Source organism: Prinia subflava, chromosome 9 (genome assembly GCF_021018805.1).
Source record: "Prinia subflava isolate CZ2003 ecotype Zambia chromosome 9, Cam_Psub_1.2, whole genome shotgun sequence".
Taxonomy (NCBI): Eukaryota; Metazoa; Chordata; class Aves; order Passeriformes; family Cisticolidae; genus Prinia; species Prinia subflava.
In genome coordinates this window covers 5,784,820-5,792,132 of record NC_086255.1, presented here as the reverse complement: position 1 = coordinate 5,792,132, position 7,313 = coordinate 5,784,820, and positions in this window count along the sequence as shown.

Genomic DNA, 7,313 nt, shown 5'->3' with positions numbered 1-7,313 from the left:
AGGAATATCTAAGAGTTGCAGGTGCATTAGAAAAGCCACTGAAGTTTGAAATTAGTACTGCATTCAATCACTGGAACCCAAAGAGAGCACTGAATTTATAAGTTTCTGTTTTCATAACACCTCCTCATTAAAATGAAGATCACATAGTTTGGAAATTGCTCTATGATAAACAGATCAGGATTTATGACATGGTATCTAATTTGCAGCCAACTATGAAAGCCAAAGCAGTGGAGGTTTAAGAGTGACTGCAGGGAATGCTGAGGGCTGTAGGTTTGGGGTTTTAACAAATGTTTTCACCATTACATCCTCTTCAACACCCAATTTTTCACTGTCTCCATTGCCTTTCTTACAGAATTTGCTAGATCACTAATGGACAAAAAAATCCCCAGGTCCAGGCTGGGCACTGCAAGCTTCTCCTCCTCCCATTAGTCAGAATTTTCTATAGTTAAGCTTTCCTCACATTTCAGGATATTTATTTTTAAATTGATCCAGCAGGTGTTGTGAAAATAATTATGAATAGCAAATGGCTTCATTGAACCAATTTGGCTCCCTTAATGGCCAGAAGCAGATTGTTGCCACCCCAGAGAAAGGCTTCTTCCAGCACAGCTACCGTGAGCCACAGAAAGGGAAATCAAATATTCTGGTTAAAAATGCCCTTGGTGCCCAGCAGGGCAGGTACCCACAGCTAAAACTCTGTATCACACCGTGTTCCTCTTTCCAGTTATCCTTTTATTTCCCTGCAATTGATTTTCAGTGTGATGATAAGGGCAGGAAACTCTTTCAGGGTGCACTTGGAATAACAGAAGCACCAAGGACTGGATCTTGTAACCTTTATTTTTGATAATTTTCAGGCTTAACACAGGGAGAGGAGCTGAGCTGGGCACTGCTGGGAGTTCTTGCATTTGCATACTCTATTACTGATTTAAAAATCAAAAGCAGAAACTCAATGGACCCTCCTCAATCTATGGGTGGACAATTAAATAATCCCAAGAACTCTGCCAGGAAGTGAACTTGTCACATGCAGCAACCTGCTGCCTTTTTCTACTCTCATTTCTACTGAAGGTTCCTGCAATTATCTAAGTGAATAACTTAATGATTAATTCCATTCCATCTCTGACAGCTGAATAATTCAGTAGAATTATAATAGGGAACAATAAAACAGACTTTAAAAAAAAATCACTTTGGTTCCATCTCATCTTTAATTAAGTCAGTTCTGGAAAGATCCAAGTTGTAAAGGTCATTGAAAGTTGTTGGCAAATTCATCAACTGCATTAAAATGTAAAAAAAGAAAAAAAAAATCATAGGTTCAGTTTCAACACTCTAAGGTAACCTTAAAGGAAACTGTATGTTATGACCAAAGTATCCCCATATATTAGTTTGAAATGTAAAAACTACCTAGGGTTAATTGCAAAATGAGTACTTCTGTTTTTAAATTGCACTTGCAAAAAATTTGCTTTAGACAAAGTACATGATATTGTTTTCTCAATTAGTGACCAAAACTTCATGAATAATGATTTTTTTTTAGGGTTCTGGGGTGAACTTTGGAAAAACTTCATGTCCAAACAAATAAAACAAGAAAGTTTTGTTTTCAAGTCATCACTGAGGCAAGCAAACAAGAATATTCTGCTTGGATTCACCTTACAAAATTATTTGGCTTGAAATGCTGTTAAAACTCATTTACTAACATTTCTGTTGGATCAAAGTTTAAATAAGGGAAACTGTTCAATAAAAGTCAATATTTCAAATAAAAAAAGAAGTCAGTGCTTCCAAAAAAAATATTATTTTTTTCTCCCCCAACTGAAACAATTCACTAACCTTTCTCCAAATTCACAGTGCACATTGATTTTTTGGAGTCAGTTCCCTCTGCTGAACCCTTCACCAGATCAAGTTAAAACCTGTAAAGCCAGTGGAGTCTCCTGCAACCATTACACAGATGATTAAAACATCCATCTGCTGCTCAGTGTGGTTGTTACAGAGATAATCTAACAGGGGTGCACTCCTGGCTGACCAGACTTTAGGCAATGACAAGCATTCATGAAAATAAATGAATCTACTTAGAATGATTTTACAAATATATATATATATGGGAGATATTCACTGCACCTGGTCTCACAGAGTGGGACTGCCCTTAGCAAAAATCCTCTGGAATGACATTTTCAACCTAAACGGGTTAATACCTAAATTTATTAACTTCTTAGTCCAGCCTGGACATGAGCAGAGCTGCTGTCCCACAGGAAAATTCATCATCCCAAATCATCTCATCAGCCAAGAAGGAGACAGAGTGCAGATCTCAAAGCAGGTTCAGCTGTACAGCATTCGAAGAACTGGCTTGTGCCTGACGTTCAGAAACATTCCCTCTCCTGTTTCCAGATGAAGCCAGTCTCCAGCAGCTAAACAAGCCCTGGCTAATTTCCTGCTGTTGTGGAAATTGATTCCATATCCACATGCCTGGTGAAAATGCATTTTCTCCTTGTGACAACCCCAAGTCAGAGAAGGTCATTTACAAGTAATGACTATTTAATGTAAAAATGAAAGCAAACCTTGCACTGAATTTGCGTAATTTGGGGGTTTGGGGATTTTCAGCCTGTTCCAAGAAGCAAGACTCCATGTAAATTCCAGTTAAGACAAGATTCCTCATCATCAGTGTCATCCAAAAAAACCACTGGGGACTAGGAGCAAAACACAGAACAGTATCTGGAGATGTTGAGCAGCATGCCCTGCTCACATGCCTGCTGATTTCCAAATCTCCAGCCTTATCTGCCCATCCAGCAGGAGCCAGTCACAGCCTGTGTGCAAAGGCTGGGGCCATTTATCACCTGCAGGTGCCCATCGGGCTTCTCCCCTGGGTGGAGGAGCTGAACCCGCCCAGGCTCCAGCAGGGACTGGCAGGGGGAGCTGCTGTCACCACGGAGGTGACCTGCTCCTGTCACCATAAATGTGTTCTGTTGTCCCCAGAAATGTATTCTGTTGTCACCATGAAGGTGTTCTATTATCACCATGAAGGTGAGCTGCTGTTGTCACCATAAATGTATTCTGTTGTCCCCAGAAATGTGCTCTACTGTCATCACAAAGGTGAGCTGTTGCTGTCCCCACAAATATGTTCTGTTGTCTCCACAAATTTATTCTATAGTCACCATGAAGGTGAACTGTTGTCCCCACAAATGTGTCCTGTTGTCACCACAAAGGTGAGCTGTTGTTGTCCCCATAAATGTTCTGTTGTCACTGTGAAGGTGAGCTATTGTCACCACGAAAGTGAGCTGCTGTCCCCACAAATATGTTCTGTTGTCCCCAGAAATGTGTTCTGCTGTCACCACTTAGGTGAGCTGCTGTCCCCACAAACGTTCTGTTGTCCCCACAGACATTCTGTTGTCCCCACAAATGTTCTACTGTCCCTACAAATGTGTTCTGCTGTCCCCAGAAATGTGTTCTTCTGTCCCCACCGAGGTGAGCTGCTGCAGTGCATTTCCACACCCAAGCAAATGATTCTATGTAAGGAAAAACGTTTTGGTTTGCCTTTGGATGTATAAGGAAGCCAAGCTAGAAAGTTCTGTGCCCTTCTCATGGGCATTGGCCCAGAGCCAGCACAGGGGCACTGGTTGGGCTTTGGAAATGGTTTTCAAAACCTGTTGCAAATTTCACTGGGCAAGGTGCCAAAAAGCCCACCTGGACCATCAGGTACTTCAAAGGGCTTGTCCACTTCACCACAGAAGCCAAGGGACAATTCCCAGTCAGACCCAAGGCAGCAGGTGGATGGTGTCAGCCAAGCCTGGAAATGCACTGCCATGCTGCCACTGCAGCAATTCCAGAGGAGGAGGAGGAGGAGGAGGTGTCTCTTTTGAACAGATAAAGAGTCAAAAGGCAGCAGAGGAGCCCCATTCACCCCACCCAGCTCCCAGCCATGCCCATGGCCCCAAGGAGGAACAGTTCCTCCCTGAACAGTTTGGTGCCATCACCAGATGATCCCAGCAGGGATGAGGAAAACACCCACAAATGAGCTTTGTGCTGGTACAGTGTCAGATCAGCCACTGGCACAGTACAGGCAAACCCTGATTATTTATGGGTGATGATTTATGCACAGCTGCTCCACCTCATTTCCCCAGACCTGTTGTGGCTGTGGGGTCAAATTAGGGAAAAAGACTCTTTGCATGCAAGGTTCCCCAGGTGATGTGTACAGGCAAGAGAAGAGAGCACCCAGCACAGCTGAGCAGCTGGAACAGTCCACAGAAAACACAGAAGGGATGAGACTCAAATGAGATGCAAAGCACAAAGAATAAATCTGTACAACTTCTTGTGGGATTTACAGAAATACCAATTTGTCTTGCTTTCAGACTGAGATATCTCTTACTGCCAAAGGCCGTGGCTTTTTCTTGTTTGTTTTTAATAAGACCAGGGTTTTCTTTCCATGCCTGCAAATCCAGACATGCATTTTAATGTGAGATATGTTCCCAACATTTTGTGAACTTGGGCCATCACCTCAGAATCAGGGAACAGCTCACTATCTCAAGTCTCCCTGTTTGAAAATGCTTTCCCTCACACGTGAAGGGCACCAGGCAAATCCCCTGCTGGGATTTGGACCCTCCACTCAGGAGTCCTCCAGTTTTTCTTGGCTTGCTTTGCTAGGGAGAAGAACACAACATCAATATTAGGCCAGTCTTTGATTTCTGAGATGTTACATCTCTTTGGCCCAAGCTGATGTTTTCATGTTAAGGGTGAGCAGATATACAAAGCACAAGCTCATGAAACCTGGGCCTAACCTGGGGCTTTGCTCTGAGCTCAGCTGCATTCCCAAGCTCAGCAAAGAGCACATCTTGGATGCACTTCTTGCAGTTGCTCAGGAGCTCACTGCAACGCTGCAGACCTGGATGGGAGAGAGAGAAACAGGCAGGTGCAGAGTCATTGCCCATTTGTTTTCCCCTTGTAGTCTACAGCAGATGCCTGGAAGGAAAACACAAAGCAAACAAATAGCAAACCTGATGTCTTGCATTCCCCTCCACACCCAGAGTCCACTGTTTGCTCTTTGGTCGCCTTGAGAGTCCTTGAGGAGTCCCCTCTAAAATGGAGGTGAACAAATCCACTGCTCCCAGCAGAGCCAAGGCATGCAGTGGTTACAGGCTGACCCTCTTCCCCTGCTGAAAGCCCTGGATCTGCAGGACCACCCTGGTCCAGCACCACCCCCAGATGCCGAGCATCTCACCAGGGCTGCACCCAGGGAAGGGGCAGCAGCCCCTGATCTCCAGCTCAGGAAAGCTGTGCAGACTTCACAGAGTGCAGAGGGCTTCCCACTGACAGAAATGAGCGATGGTGAACCTGTCTGCAAGTCCCACAGCCCAGAGAAACTCCTCAGGGCAGGAGACAGACCTTGCCCAGGGCACAGGACTCTCCACACCTACCCCACTCCCAGCACAGGCACTGCTGAGCTGGCTCCTCTGCCTTGCAGGGGATGTGCCAGAACTGACTTCATTCCCCAAGATGTTCATTTTGAAGCCAGTGGCAACAGAGCTTGACTTTATCAGTGCCATCATGCAGGGTCTGTGCACATCCCCCTGGGCACTGCCAGTGTAAATGTCAGTGCAGCTCATCCTGCCCCCCAGCACACGTCTGCACTCCCAGCCAGCTGCTCCCAGGGCTGAGCTCATCTGCTCTGCCTCAGAAACAGAATTATCAGCATCAACATCAGTAACAGGAAGTTCTCCCCAAAGGATCAACATCTGATTCCACAGCAGCCTTAGGGGCCTCCCCCGTGTGACACAGCTCATTAATTAGGGTTCACATGATGGCTGTAGGAGTTTCACACGTGTGAACCTGTGCAGAAACCTGGACCTTGCCAGCTTCAAAGCTCACTAAAGGGCTCACACAGGAATTCTTAACTAAAGCATCTCCAGTTCTTTGAAATGCTTTTCTTCAGTGGGATCTGTGGGCAGGACCATGCTGCAGGTGATTTCTGCCTTAGCTGCCTCTGGCTACTGGGATGGGGAATGTTTTTCTAGCAGGTGTTTTAAAGCCCAAAGACTGGGTTTGTCACACAGAAAATCCATTCCCAAGGCCAGTTCATCCCTAGGGAACAAGGGTCACCCAGAACTCAAGGTGGAGCAGGGGCAAGAACACACAGAGGTTCCTAAAACACCCCCACATGCAGCTCCAGCCTGCCTGTGCTGCAAGCAGCAAAGCCTGCAGCTGGCTGAGGAACAGCTTGGCAAAAGATGGAATTCCTGACAGGGAGCCAGTCTGGACATGGAGACGTCTGGATGTGTCACCCTCCCAGCAGCTTCTCCCTGTGGTTCATATCACAAAAAGAAATTGTTCCTAATTTGTCCAGCTTCACTTCTAATCAGTCCCCCCTCTCTCACTTCTGTTGCTATATATTAAAAAAAGGCTCTTTTAACACCAAGAATCATCTCCAAGGCTTTAGCTTGCTCTAATCAAGTCAGTTTTTCCATCAGACACACTGGCATGTCTGCTCGACTCTTGTGCCAGGCTCTTTTCTTGCCTCTGCTTCTTTCCTGCCCACACTCGACTTTTTCTCCTTCCCTTTAAGCACCAGGACCATGACCCTGCCCAGGGGTGGTCCCACAGCACCACATCCCCTCCCTGCTCCCACACAGCTTCCCTGCCCACCCACCCACCTGTGCCAGCCTGTTCTGCCATCTACTTTGCATCATTAGCAAGACAAAAAAAAAAAAAAAAAAAAAGACACCAGCAAAAAAAAAAAGTGCTGAATGGTTTCTGTTCATCTCAGCACACTTCTCTGCTTTCTAGCAATTCATCTCTGTATTAAAAACAAAGTACTAATGCCCATCTCCCATCAGTAATTGCCTTAATCTGATCAAAATTCCTGCAGTTATCAATCACTACAAGTTCTCATTACCCTTTTCTCTTTCTGCTCTGTATCCCAGAGGCATCTCCACCACCAACATGAAAAATTTTCTTTTATTCAGAGAGCCTGTTAAGGATCTGTAAATCAGAGCTACCAATTTACTAAACATGCAGCAAAATCACTTTTTTTTTTTCATGGTCCCAGAATCAATCACCTCAGAGTGATTCCAGTGATAAATTAAACTTCATATCTTACATGAAAGATAGTGAAAATTATTGTTTTCCACTTGAATAGATGCACAAAGAGCTGTAAAAGCCAATGCATGCCATTCACACAGCAACAGGTATCTCCAAGGACTCCTGCTTTCAATTATGGCTTGAACAGAATACCTTGGCCAGGAAGAAACAGTGTTACCCAAATAACTGCTGTAGTCAAAGTGCTGGAAAATTGCAGAAGTTCAGGGATATCTATTCTGGTGAATTGTAATCCTGAAAGAGCC